Below are 20,767 nucleotides of genomic sequence, written 5' to 3' on the forward strand. Positions count from 1 at the left end.
CAGATGCTGGCTGGCCCAATACCACTTCCAAAGCTTCAGAGATCAGCTGCTTTAAATCTTCTTTAGAATTCTCCTTTAAGCCCCTAATTCTAATAGCATACTGCATCTGATGATACTGAGCGAGGCTCAATTCTCCGTCCACTTTATCCCTTATATTTTCATTCTCTAATACCTTTGCTTCTAATATAGAGTTCTTTTGACTGAGATCCTCCACTTTTGCATCCAGCTGTTGCACACATTCAGCTACACTTTCAATCATAGACAACATGTCTACCCTCATTGCTCTAAACTTCTCTTCCATCTTCTTCTCCAACTTCTCCTCCAGCTTTTTCAACTTTTCATCCATCATATCAGATATTAATTGTGAATGCTTTTCAAGGGCATCTTGTAAATCCTTAGGCGTCAACGCCGGAGGAGGTACAGGAGGAAGCAAAGCTTGCAACGAGGTCTGTTGCACCGGGAAAAACCCCGCATTCCAAAGAGCTTTAGAAGTTTTGGCCGCCATCTTTCGTCACTTTCACTTATTGCGCACTTTCACTTTAAAGCTATAAAATCCGTTGAGCTAGAGAGTAAAAATAAAAGTCCACATCACCTTGACCTCCTGTACCGCTCTGCCTGCATCTTTATACTCAAAAGTATTCCTTCTGGCAGGGGTGGTTGCTAACGCCTGGCTCTGCTCCAAAAATCACGGAGCAGATACACTGCGCAGCTCGGAGCAACCCAGGCTTTGGGGGGGCTCAATCCTTCAGCCGCCCAAACTCTCAGTTCAGGCGGCCCCGGAGAGCTCAACCCCTACCTGGGGCCTCACCCCCTCCTCTTCTCCCGAGGAGGGGGCTTCAAATCCATCTAAACAGCTGATCGGCGCTGTTTACGATGGAAAAACACAGCTGCGGAGCGGACAGCCCGGAGGCGGCTGTCTTCGGCGCCGCGTCGCCACCGGAAGTCTAGAATGAAGGTTCTTATAGAAAATAATGGAGTTCCTAAAAGCAACATGTAACTGGTACAAAAAGAAAAAGTCAACTTGCTTTATCACATTGGTACTGGAAAAGCCAGAGGTTAGAACATATCTCATGGGCTTCTCTATCCACTTCATTCCAGCTGTAGAAACCTCTCTGGCATATTTTCAAAACAAATATTGGCAAACATAAGTAGAAAACCACATTCAACTCTGAACCCACTAATGCCTAACTACCAATTCCTTTGACTGTTACTTCACAAAGCTGAAGGTGGCAGTCTGCTAGAAGTTCTAAAGGCTGAACGTGGCAATCTGCTAAAAGTTCTGAAAAGCCTTTTAAGGAGCCAAAGAACTTTCAAGATAGGAAGACTTGTTTGAAGTGGACCTATAAGTATGTTATAAAAATAGAAGTGTCTATGAGAAAGATAGATAGATAGATAGATAGATAGATAGATAGATAGATAGATAGATAGATAGATAGATAGATAGATAGATAGATAGATAGATAGATAGATAGATAGATAGATGAATAGCCAGACAGATAGATAAGAGAGGGTTAGAATATATTTTTCTTAAAACAGCTTAGCCTATTCTCTTAAATATGAGATTGCTAATTATTTCAAAAGGCTAATTCCTTTAGGATAATTACTATGAAATAATGCACTTTTTAAATGAACTTTAGAAAATCCTGCTAATTTACTTTTTCATCTTTGACAGATTCAGTGTATGGAAAATGATCTGAATTGACTTTTAAAACACATTCATTGAGTTTGTGCACATGCTAACCTTCCATGAGTTCCATGAGTTCTGTGTCTTCAAGAAGCTTTGCACTGCTAATGCATCAATCTTACAATAGTTTGCAGAATAAGCTAAATGCTAATTTCATATTCATAATGGAAATTCGGCAAGACATGGTTTTGTATTATGGTGGCAAAGTAGCATTGCTGGTAGATTATATTATCACCAGACAATGAGATATGATTCAGGATATGATTTTAAAAAGTCAAGACAGTAACCACAAAACGATGTGATTGAAGCTCTTCCTGTAGCTTATGTGCATTGCATATGAACAGGGAGCTTTGATTGCACCTTTATGGCCATCATTTTGATTTTCTTTTCTTTTTTACCATAACCTACTACTAGTCATTCTGAGACCGGTGCATGATCACTTACTTTTATGGTGATATAGCTTCATTTAAGGGCTTTTCTCCAGACATGGAAGAAACCTAACCTGGTAGGTAGAAGAAAGGGCAATGAAAAAAGAAACTTCCTTCAAACACAGAATAATCTCCCTTGCATGCAACTGTCATCCATCAAAAGCATAGACTGACTGAGGGACCAGTTTTTGAGGGGTTTGCAAGAAATTGTAGTTTTATATTTGATATTTTAGGATGGTTCAGTGATGTTCCAGTGATCCAATCATCAGGAATTTGTAAAGTACAAGAAATGCGAGTATTCTGGTATCTGGAAGGGCTCATGCACAAAGGTTTCCTGATTCAGACCTTCTGGTTAACATGTACACAGCAGAGCTGAGCAGCTCTGTACTATTAGGACAAGGTTACATGTGAATTCTGGTTTGGCCCTTCACATCCATAAAGGGGATTTAAATAGCTTCCTGTTGTTTTTCTAAGAAAGGTAATTGTTGTAAATTTGGATAGGTTTAAAATCTCACACAGACTGAAGCAATTTACTAACACATGCATTAACACTTAAATTTGTTTATTTTAATATGTATTCTTTGCCCTCTTTTTTTCATGATAAATTTTCTCCCCTCCTCTTTTCCGGTTTGGTATGTGCGGGGATGATTCCCTGGCCACCTTACTGTATTTCAGCAATTGAAGCATTTAGACCCTATGCAGAAGGGATTAGAAACAGCAAAACAAATCCCTCCATTGCTCGAACTTTCTGGGTTGTAATATACACAAGCACCATCAGTCTTCTTTCATCCCAGGATCCCATCTGTTCTTGGAGGTTGCTGCCCTGGACCAGAGGAACAGACTTTTAGCAGCAGTTTTACCATTTCTGCTAAAAGTTACAGCCAAACTTGCCCCGTGCATTTCACTGACAGCCTGACCATTCTGTTTTATTACGGATTTCTTTCAGTTGAAGTACTCATCATTTATTAACCAAAAAGGTTTCACTGACTAACTTAAAAGATACAACTCTTAAGCAAAAAGACATAATTTGTTTTCAAATAATGCTGCATGTATCTGATAGTAGCAGCATTTTTGTCAAAAAGCACTGCTTACTCTTTTTTAAGTACTTGCAAGATGTAGAGTTCTATAGATAAACTCTGAGCTATTGAAAATACATTTTAGTTAATTTTAAGAGAATCAACTAATCCAATTTTTATATATCCAGCTGAATGGAGCTGTCCAGTAAAACATAAGTTTTAAAGATGGCAAAGTGATGATGTTTTGCTTTGTGGAACTGTCTTAACGTTAATTACTGGAACTGGGGGAGGGAGGTGGGGGCTACAACACAGGAAGCAAAGCACTGTGCATTGATGACTGACTGAACTGGGTGTGATCCAAGTAGGCTACCAATTTACTCTTCCCTCATTTGGTGTGGAGAAGGGTCAAGGGAATTGGATTATTTCAGGTGCTGCCATAATTCAGGAGATGAGACTTTGACTAAATGAAAAATTTTGCACTGTTGATCATCTGGACCCTCTTCAAGACATGTGGACTTCAACTCCCAGAAGCTGAGGATTCTGGGGGTTGAAGCCCACACATCTTAACGGCTCTGAAATTGAGAAAAACTGATCTGGATGATCAGTGATTGGCTCATGATGTTTCCTGCCTATGCTCAGTGTTCCAGAGCAGAGCCAACTTCAAAACAGTTTAGAAGGATTGGAGTATGGGAACAATGCCATACAGAAATGTCCAACTATCCAGAGTCTCAGGCAGTTGAGGGTCATTCAATCATATGCAGTGAACCTTTTAAAATGGAGATATTTGGAATCTTGTTCATGCAAACTTTCAGTTATATCTTTCAACCTCAAGTCACTAAAAGAGATGGCCTAAAACTGGAAAAATCTCAAAGTTATTTACTATTATTGTGTAATATTTTCCAGTCTATTTTAGTAGAAATATAGTGTATTTAAATCACAAAACTATGTAATTATAATGACTCAATTACTCCCTTGGAAAGATAAAATGGTTAGCTGGCAGCCCATGGTAATCTTGAAATAGAAGAGTCACATGAGCAAAAGTGGGCACTTCCATAACTATCTGAGTACTGCATTTTGTATGAGCTTCAGCTTCTGAATGGTATTCATGGACAGCTCCATGCTGAGCTAATTACAATACAGGTGTGAGATGGTTGTGGTCAAAGCATTCCATTCCAGGAATAATCACAATTGGTACACAAGATATAATTGTGCAAAAGTGCTCCTGGTCACAGCTCCTACCTCCTGTACTAGCAGGATCTGTAAATCCAGAAAACTCTTAGTTATACTAAGTTATACTAAGTTAGTCAATACCATTATAAGCAAATGTCTCCCAGTCTCAAGACTGGAAAGAGAATAGCCATGTTTCTGGAAACTTGAGGATCAGGGGGGAAAAGGCCTAGAGTTTAAACCCTAGAGCAGATATATACTATTTGAATCTTCTCTACAGAAAAACAACTTTTATAGCTCTGAGTTTCTGCCATAAGCAATTCCTAAGTACAAAATTAAGTGCCTGGAAAACACTTTTTATCATGGCTAGATCAAAGTCAGTCAATGCTTCTTGTCTACTATAACTGCTTTTGAGGCAACTGAAGGTTTGTTTAAGGTGCACGGCTAAACAGAGCCAATGGAACTCTGTGTCTTTGGGCCCCAAGATGACCACTGTCACCAACCCTCCCCCAACCTACACAATTTGTACACTGGAACTGGAAACAAGGAAGAATTTAAAGAAATTCTGATACTAATTTACAAATTCATAAATTAACAGTTTTTAAACATTTTTAAATTCACGGGCTTCCTGTGTTTTTCTTGAATGAAAAGTGGCACTCAGAGTTGAGGTAATCAGCTGTTTGTATAGTAGCTGCTTCACTCTCTCAAATTCCACTTCTTTCTTGTGGAGACTTTGTTTCCATAGCAAAGAGGCCTCCTTAACTTTTGATTTATAATATTTCCCCTCCTCTTTTCTGGTTTGGTATGTGCGGGGACGATTGATTCTATCAATATAAATTTTATATTGAAACATTTCTTATCTTTCTCCTATAAAATAACAAACCAATCCCACTATTTCTGTTTTATTTTATCTTGTTTTGTTTAATCTAATCCTAAAGTTTAATCCTAAAGGACTCACTGGACTCACTGGAGAAGAGCCTAATGCTGGGAAAGATCGAGGGCAATAGAAGAAGGGGACGACAGAGAATGAGGTGGCTGGATGGAGTCACTGAAGCAGTAGGCGTGAGCTTAAATGGACTCCAGAAGATGGTAGAGGACAGGAAGGCCTGGAGGAACGTTGTCCATAGGGTCGCAATGGGTCGGACACGACTTCGCAGCTAACAACAACAACAAAAGTTTTGCTTATTTGAATTCTTTTGAACTAATTGGCACTGATCATTAAACATACACAAATAAATGTTATTCCACCTTAGTACCAAGGCATTTGTCATGAAAGTTGATTTAGCTGGACTAAGGTGCTTTTCTGATACTTGTATTAGTTTAGTATTAGTATTAGCATTAGTATTGTGGTATTAGTTATTTTCCCGTTCATGGGACTGTGGTGCTTGACTTTTACAAGACAGATAAATCTTATATGTAGCTAGAAAGTTGGAATTGAATCATTGATTTTAATGAGGGAAGTGAATAATTCCTGAGGTAAATGTAGCATTCATTCCCTTCTTCTGTATGATAAATAACATATTATCTGTGTAAATAAAGCTTCCCCTGCCACTGGTAGCTGGAGATATTTTCCTGCCCCTCTCTTTATTTGAATTTAGCAAGCTGTTGTTAAGAAAGGCTAAGGATGCTTGCCAGCAGCCAATTTTCCTCTCTGCTCTTCTCCATGGCTGATTTAGCAAAACATTCCATAGCATAAATCTTGTCATTCCTGCCTTCTCCTGTTGGGCCTGTTGCTGCTAAAGCTGAGTTCAGCTGTCAACTTTAGCCCTGACTAGATTGGACCACCCACGTTACCAGCCAGCGCTTTGAGCTTCTCGGGCCTGAAACTTGACAGTTGATTTGGTGCAATGGGTGATATCATGATTAGAAGAAGGGTGTGTTTCATAGCATGCTAATGCTGCATGAGTGGGGAAGGGGTAGAAGCAGTTTAGGATGCCAATTTCAGATTATGTTTTATAAAGAAGTGGTCTTTAAAAATACTAGTAAACATTCTTATTTCTACTGAAAGATGTAAGGCTTGCATAAAACAATATTCCAAAGGAACTGAAAGTTTTTTAAAAGTTATTTTTTACTGAAGCAAATCTTTGTTTCAACCCATTTAGTGCACTCTGCTTTGATTGTCAGCACCCAGTGTGCTTCTATTTGAGGACTTTTAAATGAAGGTATAAGTATTTGAACCTGCAATCGCTCTTCATCAGTGAGTTCTGTCTCAACTACTCCTTATTTGCTCCTGAATAAACAGTGAGACTGTGTAGCATTTTTGCTGTGGAAACTGATGATAATGTGTTGGCATACACACCTCTATCACATGCTTTTTATTTTTTATTATGCAACTTTTTGAAAAAAGAAATGAGTGCAACAGAATTAATGGATCAACACAACCATAAAATGGAAAAGCATGTAAGAAGATGAAAATCAAAGAGAAGCAGAAATGGACAAAAGCAGCCATTCATTGTAAAGAAGAAACTCCAATGAAAATCAGGCTAAAAGTAACCAGAAGCAAAAGACAGAAGGTACTCTGAATCAATCGGTTTTTCAGGCCCTCACCTAAGAAGCAGATGCCGAGTCTGCAAAGCAGAAAAAATGATACTGGAAATCATAAAGTACAGTCAATAGGTAGATTCCTGAATAGCAGAGAAGTTACAACACTTACAAGAAGATAGAGTTGTGGTAATTGGTGATACTACTACAAGAAAACAAAATGAATCTGTTCTAATCAGGCATTGTCCTCTGCAGCCTAGCAGGAACAAAAATGGGAGCAACTTTTTAGATATATATTAAATCTAGGGAACATTAGTTCTTTGTGCTAATCTACAGTATATGGGGACCTGATACTTGAATTATTAGTGCACCTGTCCTTGGAGTGTGATTTTAATACAGGTCTGTAATAAGACCATATCCATTCATGATTAATGACGAATTAGTGGGTAGGCCTGGCATATATTACTTACAACTGACTGAACAAGAGTGTTGATATTCCTCTCTCAGAAGTTTGCCTGATTTAGTTTCAGGTCCTGCATCAGCCTCAAGGTACTGAGAGAGGGTATATTTGTTATGTATTAAGCTTTATTGCAACACCTAAAGCTGTGTATAAGAGTAACCACCAAGAGGCGTTGAACTGTAACTGTTTTGGCGGGAAGCATTTCGGCGGGAAACAGAGGTTCAAACCGATTGGTTGGTTGAGTACCTGGCCAGGTACTGGCCAGGTATATAAAGAGTGCAGGTAGCCCCTATTCCCCAGTACAGTCCCTTCACCTAATAAAGAGCTGCTATGCTGTACTCATCGTCTCGACATCCTTCCTGCTCTCCAGAACCCACTACACAACAGTGGCGACGAGGGTGGGATCCTGCTGCGCATTAAAGAGCTGAATTCACGAGGGAACGGCTTCGCGTGCTGGAGGAAAGAGGCATCTTTCCCCCCCCTTCTACGGCCAGCTAGTCACCACGCTAGCGGCCTCACATACTCAGAATCAACCGTCTGAGTTGGCGGAGCAGGATCTGAGAACAAGAGGAAGATGCCGAAGGTCGGCCAGCCCAGAGAGTTCGACATCTGCCATCCCGAATGATGGCCAACACACCTGGGGCAAGTCGAGAACTATCTTCGGGTGAACCAAATCGCCGAGGACAGCTTAAAAGCGGCGACCCTGCTTTGCATAAGTGGGCCGGCCACATTCGACTTGGCCAAAAGCCTGTTTGCACTGACGCCGATTGAAACCATCTCATACAGAGACCTCATGACAAAGCTGAATGGGCATTTCAAGCCCTGAATGTCTGAGCTGGCCTGGTGGTTCTGTTTTGACCAGAGGGTACAACAGCCGGGCGAATCTGCATCAGAGCTCATCGTGGCCTCTGCAAGTTCTCCAACCTGGACAAGAGACTACGGGACAGGCTTGTGTGCGGCCTACAAGACAAGTGTCTGCAGCAGAGGCTCTTTGCAAGGCCTGATATAACACTCCAAGATGCCCAAGATGACATCTTGGATGACGAGGCAGCCAGAGGCGCGGTGCAAACAGTACAGACTCCCCTGCCCAGCAGCCCAGAGAAAGCCGTGCACAACGAAGGCGCTACATACGGCGAGCACACAGATGAGGAAGAACCCGATATCGACCTGATCCAGCGGAAAACGGAACAACGGGATTGACGATGCGAGCGCAGGAAGAGCCAGCCGAAGGCAGCTCCCTCCCTGAAATGCAGAGGCTGCAGAGGCAACCACGCATGGGCAAACTGCAAGTTCCGGTTAGCCACGTGTCGGGCCTGCGGAAAATTGGGCCACATCGTATCGGTCTGCCGTAGCCGTTTCCAAGAGGGCCTACCCAAGCGACAGTCGGAGAACTTGTCGTGGAAAGGTACCGGGGCCTGGAGCTCGACAAACGTGGGGTTTTTCGAAATCCGGAGGGCCATCTGCCGAACTGGGGCCCGCCGGCCGCTTAAACCCAAACTAAAATTGGAAGTCCATTTACAAGGCATTCCTTGTAAAATGGAGCTAGACTCCGGCTCTGCAGTCTCGATTATTTCCAAAGAGACATTTAAACTTGTTTGTGGCCGGAGCAAGCAGTGGGTTAAATTGAGGCCCTCCAGCATCATGGTAACTGACTTCCAAAATGCCCCAGTAAAAGTTAAGGGGGAGGCCACCCTTTCTGGGCAGTTTAAGAGGTTTCAGGGGCACTTGGATGTTATTGTAGTCGAAGGCCATAGGACCAGTTTAGTTGGGTTGGACTGGTTTGAGGCATTGGGCATCGTAATATCTGGCATCCACAGAGTGCAGGGAAACAACATCGAATCTGTCTGCAAAGAGTTTGCAGACGTATTTGATAGTAAGCTGGGGAGGTACACAGGGACCCCCATTTCATTTAAATTAAACCCCAGTGTCTTACCGATTAGAATCAAACCCAGGAGAGTCCCCTTTGCACTCAAGCACAAAACTGAGAAGGAGCTAGACAAACTAGTAGAACAGGGGGCCCTGCAACCAACAGATGGGGGAGAGTGGGAGACCCCGATAGTCACACCCCTCAAAGCTAACGGGGAGATCCGTATTTGTGCCGATTATAAATGGACTTTAAATAAGGCCTAAACCAGCATGCTTACCCAGTCCCCATGGTCAGCCATGTTCTCGCTTCTCTCCAAGGCAGCGCCATCTTTGCTAAACTAGACCTCGCATAGGCATACCAGCAGCTGCTGGTCACCATGGAGACAGCAGCAACACAAACAATTGTAACTCATAAGGGAGCCTTCAGAGTTAACCACCTGCAGTTTGGAGTTAAGTGTAGCACCAGGGATTTTTCAGGAGGTAATGGAGCGAACACTTACGGGCATCCAAGGTGTATGCCCTTATTTTGATGATGTCCTCATTGCTGGAGAAACAGAGGAAGTGTTAGCAGACAGACTTAGGGCAGTTTTACAGAGGCTTCACTCTGCAGGTCTCAAACTAAAAAGGGACAAATGCAGCATAGGGGTTACATCCACAGAATTTTTGGGGTTCAGGATCGATGCCAGCGGGATTCATCCTGCAGAATCCAAAGTGAAGGCCATTAAGATGGCTCCCACTCCCAAGAACAAGGCGGAACTGCAAGCCTTTCTGGGATTATTAAACTTTTACCACTCCTTCCTACCCCACAAAGCAGCCATAGCTGAACCCCTGCACAGACTCCTAAATAAAAAAGCTGCATGGAAATGGACCAAGGTCCATGACAAAAACTTCCAGGACCTAAAGGCTCTACTGTCCAACAAGTCCACGGTCACCCATTTCATAGAAACCAAGCCTATATGCATCGCTTGCGATGCTTCACCATATGGAGTGGGAGCAGTACTAAGCCATCTGGAGGGAAATGGTACACAGGTTCCCATAGCTTACTACTCTAGAACCTTGTCAGGGCAGAAAGGAACTATGCACAGATAGACAAGGAAGCCCTTGGCTGGGGTCAAAAAATTCCACGACTATCTGTATGGTAGGGAGTTCACAGTGTTTAGAGACCATAAGCCTCTATTAGGCTTATTCACCACTGACAGACAAACCCCACGAATACTCTCCCCTAGGATGCTCAGATGGTCCATATTCCTATCAGTGTATAATTTTAAATTGATTCATAAGCCAGGGAAAGAAATGGGCCATGCAGATGGGTTAAGTAGGCTACCCCTAGCAAACATAGAACCAGATCCGGCGCCAGCTGCACAGATACTGGCAATCGAAGAGCTAACGGAATGCCCTCTCCATGCAAAGGACGTTGCAGCAGAGACAGCCTAAGACAAAATCCTGAGCAGAGTTCAGTCTTGGGTATTCACAGGGTGGCAGGATAAAAGTCCAGGCCCAGAATTCCAAGTGTGTTTTGTAAGAAGGCATGAATTGTCCGCACACAAAGGATGCCTGTTGTGGGGTAGTAGTACCATCAACACTAAGAAATAGGGTGCTGCAGTCTCTACATGAAGGGCACCCTGGCATAGTTCACATGAAGGCGTTAGCAAGGAGCCACCTTTGGTGGCCTGGGTTAGATAAGGCAGTGGAAGAACAGGTACAGGGATGCTACACTTGCCAAAGGTCCAGACCTGAGATGCCCCATGCGCCTATCCACAAATGGGAGGCAACACATACACCCTGGTCCAGGGTCCATATAGATTACGCTGGTCCATTTCAAGGACAGCTCTTCCTAATAGTGGTAGACAGCCACTCAAAATGGCTGGAGGTAGTGCCAGTCCCAAATATGACCACGGCCAGAACAATCCAAGTGCTCAGGAGACTTTTTGCCACACATGGTCTACCTGACGTTGTAGTATCAGATAATGGGGCTCAATTTACCGCTGCTGAATTTCAGGCCTTCATGAGAGCAAACTTGATTAGACATGCCACATCCACGCCATTCCACCCGTCGACTAATGGACAAGCAGAAAGGATGGTGAGAACAACCAAAGACACACTCAGGCGCATTATTGTCGGTGATTGGCACCAAAGGTTGGCGGAATTCCCACTATCACAGCACACCACACCATGCACAGCCACGGGGAAGAGTCCTGCGGAGCTCCGTTGGGGCAGACGCCTCATCACCAAACTGGACAGGCTTCACCCCGACAGAGTGGCTTCTGAGGCCGCACAGCCCAAAACACCAAGAGAACTATACCCAGGTGACTTGGTTTGGGCCAAGAACTATGGTCTGGGACACTTGTGGATTTTGGGGGTGGTGGTTGACAAAACTGGGCCCTTATCTTACGTAGTAGGGGTGGAGGGTCAGGGTCAGGCATATAGACCAAGTAAGGAAAAGAGTTCCAGAACAGTCAAGAAGTGACCATGCGGAAAATTACCCCTCATTGAGTTTCCAAGCTGGCACACAAGCTAGCTCACATTCCCCCTACCAGCACCACCAAGAAACAACTGCGTCCGAGCCCGAGGAGGACCAGGAGAACCCCAATCAACCCAGACAGCAACCCTCCCAGGACCGCAGGGCTAACCCTGCCACAGGGTCTGACTATGGGGTGGGTCCACCAGAAACGGTCAGCCAGAGCTTACCTGCTGACTCTCCAGTTCAGGAGAACTTGGACACCCAGGACACGCAGAGTAAGGCGCCAGACCACAAGGGGGAAGAAACCCTAAGATGTTCATCTAGGCCCCAGAGGCCACCCGTGTACCTCATGTACTATGTGCACAAATAAGGGAAGCCAGGTGGCTGGGTCCATTGGGAAGTTGGTTGTCATGAATGTACGTTCATTGTTTGTGTATATAGTTTCATCCTTAAGAGGGAAGGGGTGTTATGTATTAAGCTTTATTGCAACACCTAAAGCTGTGTATAAGAGTAACCACCAGGAGGCGTTGAACTGTAACTGTTTTGGCGGGAAGCATTTCGGCGGGAAACAGAGGTTCAAACCGATTGGTTGGTTGAGTACCTGGCCAAGTACTGGCCAGGTATATAAAGAGTGCAGGTAGCCCCTATTCCCCAGTACAGTCCCTTCACCTAATAAAGAGCTGCTATGCTGTACTCATCGTCTTGGCGTCCTTCCTGCTCTCCAGAACCCACTACACAACAATATTCATCTTTCAAGAGATCTTTTCTGCAACCAATGTTTCTGTTCTTGTAATGACAGGATGTGAGTGCTTAAGTGTTGAATTGTCCTACAGAGTCAAGCTAGGGAACTTGTTGGTGTACTAGCCATCTTGTTGCTTAGCTGGGTTCCTCTCTGGCTTCTGGATCTGATTGTTGAACTGGTAGTGAAAATTCCATACCTTTGGTATTGGGGGAGTTCAACCTATATGTTAGGGATATCAGATCAAATCAAACGCATGAGTTCATGGTCTCCATGGAAATCTCAGGCCCAATACATATAAGCCAGCACTCTTTGAACTTTGCTATTGCTTTGTGATCTGAATGAGAAGGTCATTATCACTGGCCCTTTGCATGGTCAGATCACTTCCTGATTTAGATGCAGCTGATTATGTAAGACTGGAACTAATTGAAAAATCCCACCTCTGACACCTCATGAATCTAGATAACTTCCAGTGAGTGTTTGGGGAACAAATGAATTTGTTAAAGGCCTGATTCACTTTTGGCATGATGAGATGACCCAAGCTTTTGCCAAAGTATCCCTCAAGCAATCTCTGTTGGATCATTCCTGATGACTCCTTAGTTTACTGATAACCTGTGGGAAATAAAGCAATAGAAGCACTACTAAGACCACTGATGGAAAACATCCAAAAGACAATCTGACCACGCATGAATATGTAGCCACATTTGGGTCTATTACATAGTGGTAAAAGAAGCAAAGCACCATTACTTCTCCCCTCTTATTTCATCAGCAATTAATCTTGAGGCTGCAATTACCTATTAGGAAAGATCTACATCAGGGACCTGTAATCAATTAGCACACTATTTTGCTGACATTTAGCTTAGATTTGCTTAAATCTTGGGTAGGCTGCAGACATCACCTTGTTTCGTTACCTGGGATATTTTTTGAGCTGTGACCTCTGATGAAGTGGATAGGGTGGTCTTGAAGATGCTATTTATGGGCTGGATCCTTGTTCCTCTTGCTTCCTTTGAGCAGCTACCATAGGAGGCAGCTAATGTGATGGATCAGGGACAATGTTAATGCCTCATTGTGAGATAGATTGTGAAGAAATGTTTGGTGTGCTCTCTTTTTAAGAGCCCTTCTTAGATCTGAAAGTATCGGGTTATTGTTTGAAATCTATTTTATTTTTTATTTTAATTCCATTTATATCCCGCCCTTCTCCGAAGACTCAGGGCGGCTTACAAGCTTAGCAGTAGCCTTCATTCTATGTATATGCCTGCTTATTAGGGCTTTCGCCCCCCCCCCCAAGCGGCATTATTACAAAGTCAGCTTATTGCCCCCAACAATCTGGGTCACAAAAATAATATCAATTTCATCTATGTTCCTCAGTCCCCTAAAAAGGGGGGTTACTGGCTTATGACCCAGACAGTTTTTTGGAATGTACGTGCAACTTTAATGTAGCAAGAATGTGTAGATCAAATAAACCATATAGCAAGGGCCTAAGCTGAATAAGCCACAAAGAAGTATAGGTAGTCCTCGAATTATGAATGGAATGGAGACTGCCAATTCCATCCGTAACTTGAAACTCATAGGAGTGAATCTTGTACATTGAATGAGATCACTCCCTGCTTGTTAAAATGCAAGCAGCTCATTAAGTGTGTTAAATAGTGGGTTCTTTGGTGCAGGAATGAAGACGCGAAGCTGAGTACAGGATAACTCATACTTTATTTCATGCTGGAACTGTACTGAGGCAAAAGCTGCAACTAGCCGCAATATATAGTTTAGCCCCTAGGCGGCAGCCAATAGGTTTGAATCAACCATTGCCACCTGGGGATAGCCAATTGCAGCACAGGAGACTGGTAGTCTGGGTTGCTTGAGAGCCGTTAGCTGCTCCAGCAACCCACGTGGTGTATCACGAGAGCCCAGTACATAACACCACTCCCCTCTTAGATCAGACTATGACAACAACAACTAGTCTCAACAGCTGTCAAGACTCATTATTTAAACACACACAAAGTAAAGTGATAATAATAAAAATAATAATAACAATGTAGATTACAATGAGATTAAACAACGTCTCAATGATCAGGCTTCCATTTGCAGTAATAGGCAGTTACACATAGCACTAATTTCTGTAGTCTAGTGGCAACAGGTTTTACAACAATATATAGCTCTTTATTTTACAACGTAATCTGCAAGGTATGAAGTAGGCTTGTGTGCCCTAGAGGAACGTCTCGGAGTTCCCATCACTTTGTGGTCTACCAGCTTACCCAGTGGGCTGGGTAGATTTGTGTCCCTTTGTGCTCCTGACTCAAGGGGATTCGATGCACTCTGGCTGGCCTCACCAGGTTGGCCAACCCCAGAGTCAGTCTGTTAGGCAGAGTAGGCACAGCAGTTGCTGAAGTTCAGTTGGCTCACTTCGTCAGGGGGTCCATGTTGCACTCCCTCTGATTCCATCTCAGTTAAGAAGGAAAGGTCCTGGTAGTCCATGTGAGGGCTCGCTTAGCCGCAAGTTTGAGGACCTTGGGAGGGACTTATGATGCAGTCCTCGCTTAGTGGCCGTTCTGGAAACCTTTTCCTGAGCTGATCAATGTGTCTTCTGACAACTCGCTCTCCCTCCAACCCCATTTCATAAGATAGGGGTCCGGATGCCTTGGTGATTTGACCAGGAACCCACAGATTCCCCTGACCATAGTTCCTGGCCCAAACCCAATCGCCCATGTGCAGCCCCCTTGGGAGTTTTGGTAGAGAGGCTTCTGCTGCCACTCTGTCTGGATGCAACCTGTCCAGTTTAGTACTCAAACGCCTCCCCCAACGTAGTTCTGCAGGACTTTTACCTGTAGCAGTGCAGGGCGTAGAATGCTGGCAGAGTAAAAAAATCTGCCAATCTGTGATGCCAGTCACCTGTGGCTAGCTAAAGCTTTCATTCTGACAATGCCTGGATGGCCTTCGTGTAAAGATTGTAAAACCCTGTCTCTTAGGGAAGTGGGAATTATGACTCTGTTTCCCCATAAAATGCACCCTTTATGGGCAGATAACTCATGCCTCCTGACAAAATAGCTCTGAAATTCTGAGCCTGGACTTTTTTCCAACCAGCCCATGTATACCCATGACAACACTCTACTAAGTATTTTATCTGTGGCAGTTTCAGCAACAATGTCCCCTGCATGGAGGGGAAACTCAGGTATGTCCTGTATGGACAATATTCTAGCAGCAAGAGCTGGATCTGGATCCATTAGTGACAGTGGTAGTCTGCTGAGGCCATCAGCATGGCCCATTTCCTTGCCCGGTTTGTGAACTAATTTAAAATTGTATGCAGATAGGAAAATAGGCCATCTCAACATTCTTGGAGATAGTATGTGGGGGGTTTCTTTGTCTGTTGTGAACAGTCCCAACAGAGGTTTGTGGTCAGTGTAGACCATGAAATCCCTGCCATATAAATAATCATGATTTTTTTTTTATTCCAGCAATGATGGCCAGGGCCTCTTTGTCAATCTGAGCATAGTTGCGCTCAGCAGAGGACAAAGTCCTTGAGTAAAATGCTAGAGGGACATGTTTCCCATTTTTCTCTATGTGGCTCAAAACTGCCCCCACCCCATAGGGAGATGCATCACATGCAAGACATACAGGTTTAGATTCTTTGTAGTGAGTTACAGTGGACTTTTCTGACAGTAGTGCTTTTAAGTCCTGAAAACATTTTTCGTGTAAATTAGTCCATTTCCATGGAGCTTTCTTGTCTAGAAGCCTGTGCAGGGGCTCTGCTATTGCTGCCTTATGAGGTAGAAATGTGTGGTAGAAATTTAGGAGACCCAAGAATCCTTGTAGCTCTCCTTTTGATTTGGGCCTAGGAGCCATTTTAATGGCCTTCACTTTAGAATCAGCGGGGTGAATGCCGTTAGCATCAATGCGGAAACCCAGGAATTCTGTTGAAGAAACCCTAATACAACATTTGTTCTTTTTTAATTTGAGGCCTGCTTCATGAAGCCTCTGCAAAACAGCCCTGAGCCTATTGGCCAACACTTCTGGGAATTCCCCTGCAATAAGAACATCATCAAAATAAGGGCAGTTACACCAGTTTCCTTGTTATAATTTTATCTGGTATACTAATAGGCATTGTATTTTGCTTTCAGTTGCAGTAATTATTTCTACCTTTCTGTCTCTGCATATAAATTAGCATCTGCAATTTTAATGAAATTGTTTATTGATTTGTTCATTTTGGGGTAATACATTTTCATTTAGAAGGGGGAATTGCTTTTTAATCTCTAAACTACTATATTGAAACTGTTTGTGGTGGTTCAGTCCTCTAATAATGTAATATCCTGAAGGCTTAATAAAGGTTTCTAGTTTCATAATCTGTACACTGAGCACTAAAACATGCTTTTAATGGCTTGACATGATGCATAAATGTTTTTAATGACCTGTCAACTTGTTTTTCCCTTGCTAATAAGTTGGTTATCCTGTGTTAAAATCACAAATTAAAAGCACACCTAAATGGATGATGATGCTAAATAAAAAAATCCAAAAAGAGTCTTTCATGTGTTGAGCCTGAACTATGTCAAAAAAAGCTGACACTCTATTTGCCCTCCCCAACTCCCTAACAGCTTAGATCTACACTGAGCATGTGAGAAGGCAGATTGAAACTATCCCCACTGATAGCATGCAAAGTTTATCATAGCTGTTTATTCTCTTATTCAATAAAAGAATAACTGGTTATAGAAGCTGTTGTGTAGCCGGTTCTTTGCAGGCATTGAGCGAGACGGGAGGTTCGAACAGCAATGGCTTTATTGAAGGTCAGAACATAACAGAAGCAAAATAGGAGCTGCTGCGCAGCTATTTATATGGTTGGCCAATAGGCAGCAACCTATAGTTTTAAACCAGTGGTTTCCCGCCCAAAGACCTACTTAGCCGGCTGGAGACAACCAGTCTAGGCCGGCCCTATATAAACATGACACATACAGTTTCATTCAGTTCTTGGCAACGTGGTAGAGAACAACAACAACTAACTCAGGAGATCAGGACACAGGGAGGACTAAGACACACCCAGACCTAGGCTGGATCACATGCCTCCCACAGCCAATCCTGTGTATCAATTAAATAACAGCTCCCACTGGCTGGTTCATTGCTATGGCTATTCCAGTTCATAAATTCTTGCACACTGACAGAAACCAATAATAGTTACTTTTCCATAGGACTTCAAAACCCTATTCTGCACTCTCTGAAAGGAGTAGATAGAATTTCTAATGACACAAAATAAAACAGAAGTATTGTAGAGATGGTCCATTTGTGAACCCGTTATAAAATATTACCACAATGTATATTTTGTGTCCTATATGGAAACATCTATTATTGTTTATCCTTCCCTCTGACTCTGCAAATTTGACTAGAACTGCCTTTTACTGATATATGGAAACAGAGTTTTGAAAAACTAACTGCTTCCTTTCCCTTCTTCTTATCCCCAAAAAAGTTAGAGTAAAAGCAGTCTGAGTTGTTTCCTAATGTTTTCTTTATTTTCTGGGCTTAAAGCATGTTTCTATATATGTTTTTGTAACTGTCTCTGCATACATTCTCTAAGGTCACCTCCATGGCTCTCAATAACCTTATTATAGGATGATATCTTATTAAACTTGTTATGTTTATAGGCTCAACAATTATTCATATCCTTATCACCATGTGGCTGAACTACTGCAACTATTTCTGTTGAATAACATTTGTTGTTGTTGTTAGTTGCGAAGTCGTGTCCAATCCATCGCAACCCCACGGACAACATTCCTTCAGGCCTTCCTGTCCTCTACCATCTTCTGGAGTCCATTTAAGCTCACACCTACTGCTTCAGTGACTCCATCCAGCCACCTCATTCTCTGTCATCCCCTTCTTCTATTGCCCTCAATCTTTCCCAGCATTAGGCTCTTCTCCAGTGAGTCCTTCCTTCTCATTAGGTAGCCAAAGTATTTGAGTTTCAACTTCAGGATCTGGCCTTCTAAAGAGCAGTCAGGGTTGATCTCCTCTACGACTGACCAGTCTGATCCCCTTGCAGTCCAGGGGACTCGCAGGAGTCTTCTCCAGCACCATAGTTCAAAGGCCTCAATTCTTTGGCACTCAGCCTTTCTTATGGTCCAACTTTCACAGACATACATTGCAACTGGGAAAACCATGTTCTTGACTATACACACTTTTGTTGGCAGGGTGATGTCTCTGCTTTTTAGTGTGCTGTCTAGATTTGCCAGAGCTTTCCTCCCCAGGAGCAAGCATCTTTAAATTTTTTGGCTGCAGTCCCGTCTGTGGTGATCTTGGAGCCCAAGAAAATAAAATCTGTCACAACCTCCATTTCTTCCCCATCTATTTGCCAGGAATTGAAAGGGCCGGATGCCATGATCTTCATTTTCTTAAAGTTGAGTTTCAAGCCAACTTTTCCACTCTCCTTCTTCACCCGCATCATGAGGCTCTTTTGTTCCTCTTCACTTTCTGTCATTAAGTGGTGTCATCTGCATATCTTAGGTTGTTGATATTTTGCCTGGCAATCTTAATTCCAACTTTTGATTTATCTACCCCTGCCTTTCTCATGATGTGTTCTGCATATAAGTTAAATAGGCAGGGTGACAGTATACAGCCTTGTTGGACTCCTTTCCCAATTTTGAACCAATCAGTGGTTCCGTGTCTAGTTCTCACTGTTGCTTCTTGATCTGCATATAGGTTTCTCAAGAGACAAATAAGATGGTCTGGTACTCCCATCTCTTTAAGAACTTGCCACAATTTGTTGTGATCCACACAATCAAAGGCTTTAGCATAGTCAATGAAGCAGAAGTAGATGTTTTTCTGGAACTCCCTACCTTTCTCCATGATCTAGCGTATGTGGGCAATTTGATCTCTAGTTCCTCTGCCTCTTCGAAATCCTGCCTGTACTTCTGGTAGTTCTCAATCCACATACTGCTGGAGTCTAGCTTGTAGGATTTTAAGCATAACTTTACTAGCATGTGAAATGAGTGCAATGGTGTGATAGTTTGAACATTCTTTGGCATTACCTTTCTTTGGAATTGGAATGTAAACTGATCTTTTCCAATCCTGAGGCCACTGTTGAGTTTTCCAAATTTGCTGGCAAATTGAGTGTAGCACTTTTACTGCATAGTCTTTTAAGATTTTGAATAGCTCAGCTGGAATACTGTCACCTCCACTAGCTTTGCTGTTGCTCAGCTTTCCTAAGGCCCACTTCACTTCACATTCTAGAATGTCTGACTCAAAGTCAGTGATCACCTCATCGTGGTTATCAGGAATGTTAAGCTCATTCTTGTATAGTTCTTCTGTGTAATTTTGCCACCTCTTCTTAATCTCTTCTGCCTCTGTTAGGTCCCTGCCATTTTGGTCTTTTATCATGCCCATTTTTGCATGAAACATTCCCTTCATCTCTCCCTGTTCATTTAAGAAGGCATTCTTATCTCTTCTAGCTATTCTCTGGAATAACATATGCTGAATAACATAGGAAAGTTTAATTCATCCAAAATGCAGTAACCTGTTTACTCACTGACACTTGCCACACAAACATATTAGTGTCCTATACTGGCTTTCTATTAGCTTCTAAATACAGTTCAAAGTGCTGATTGTTACCTATAAAGCCCACCATCATTTGGCACCAAAATATCTTCAGGAACATTTTGTCCAACCAGAATTTGTTCACTTGATTTGCATGTCTCAGAAGAACTGCAGATAATTCCTCATTTCTATGAAGTACATACTATTGAGTTTCATAGATACTACATTCTATGGCAGTGCCTATTTTTTAGAATTGTAATGGTATGAGGGTAAGATCTTGGGAGAATGGGCCAAGAAATGCTGCCTAGGGAATGGTCAAATAACTCAAGCACTAGTCTCCTATTTTCACATATAGTTGATAAAGCAATACTGCATCCACAAAACCACTTGGCTTTGGAGATTAGCGAGTAAAGCTGTTGACTTTGATAACATACTTGCAAGACTTAAATCAAGATACACAGACTGTTATCAAAATAAAAAAGGCTTTACTTTTCAAGATTTTCACAGTTCGTTTTTTGTGTTGAAAGTAAGTATAAAACCATAGGCTAGATAATATTAAAATAATGAAGTGCAAGGATTTCACTGCGTTTCCCTGGATTAGTGAGATTTACTAATCTGCCCAGAGTTATCTTGTGGTAAGATGAGCAGCCAATAAATTTTACAAATAAATAAAAATAAATAATTGCCTTTCCTGATCACATTGGAATAATTAAAAGGAAACAGAAAAGTCCAAAAACATGATATAATTACTGCAGAAGATCAGTGTCTATGAGACTACTGAATTCTAAATTTTGCACATAAAGTTCAGCAGAGAAATAAAGTCCTTAGCCAGATGTACCTAAGTGTCAAGGTTCATATTAGCATTTTCTTGCTAATTAGAATTGTTTAAGTATTGATGAATCTCTTTTTGCATTATATGAATACACTGCTGCCTCATGCTTTGTCAGAAGCTATATTTAGGT

Source organism: Vipera berus (genome assembly GCF_964194415.1).
Source record: "Vipera berus genome assembly, chromosome: 6".
NCBI lineage: Eukaryota > Metazoa > Chordata > Lepidosauria > Squamata > Viperidae > Vipera > Vipera berus.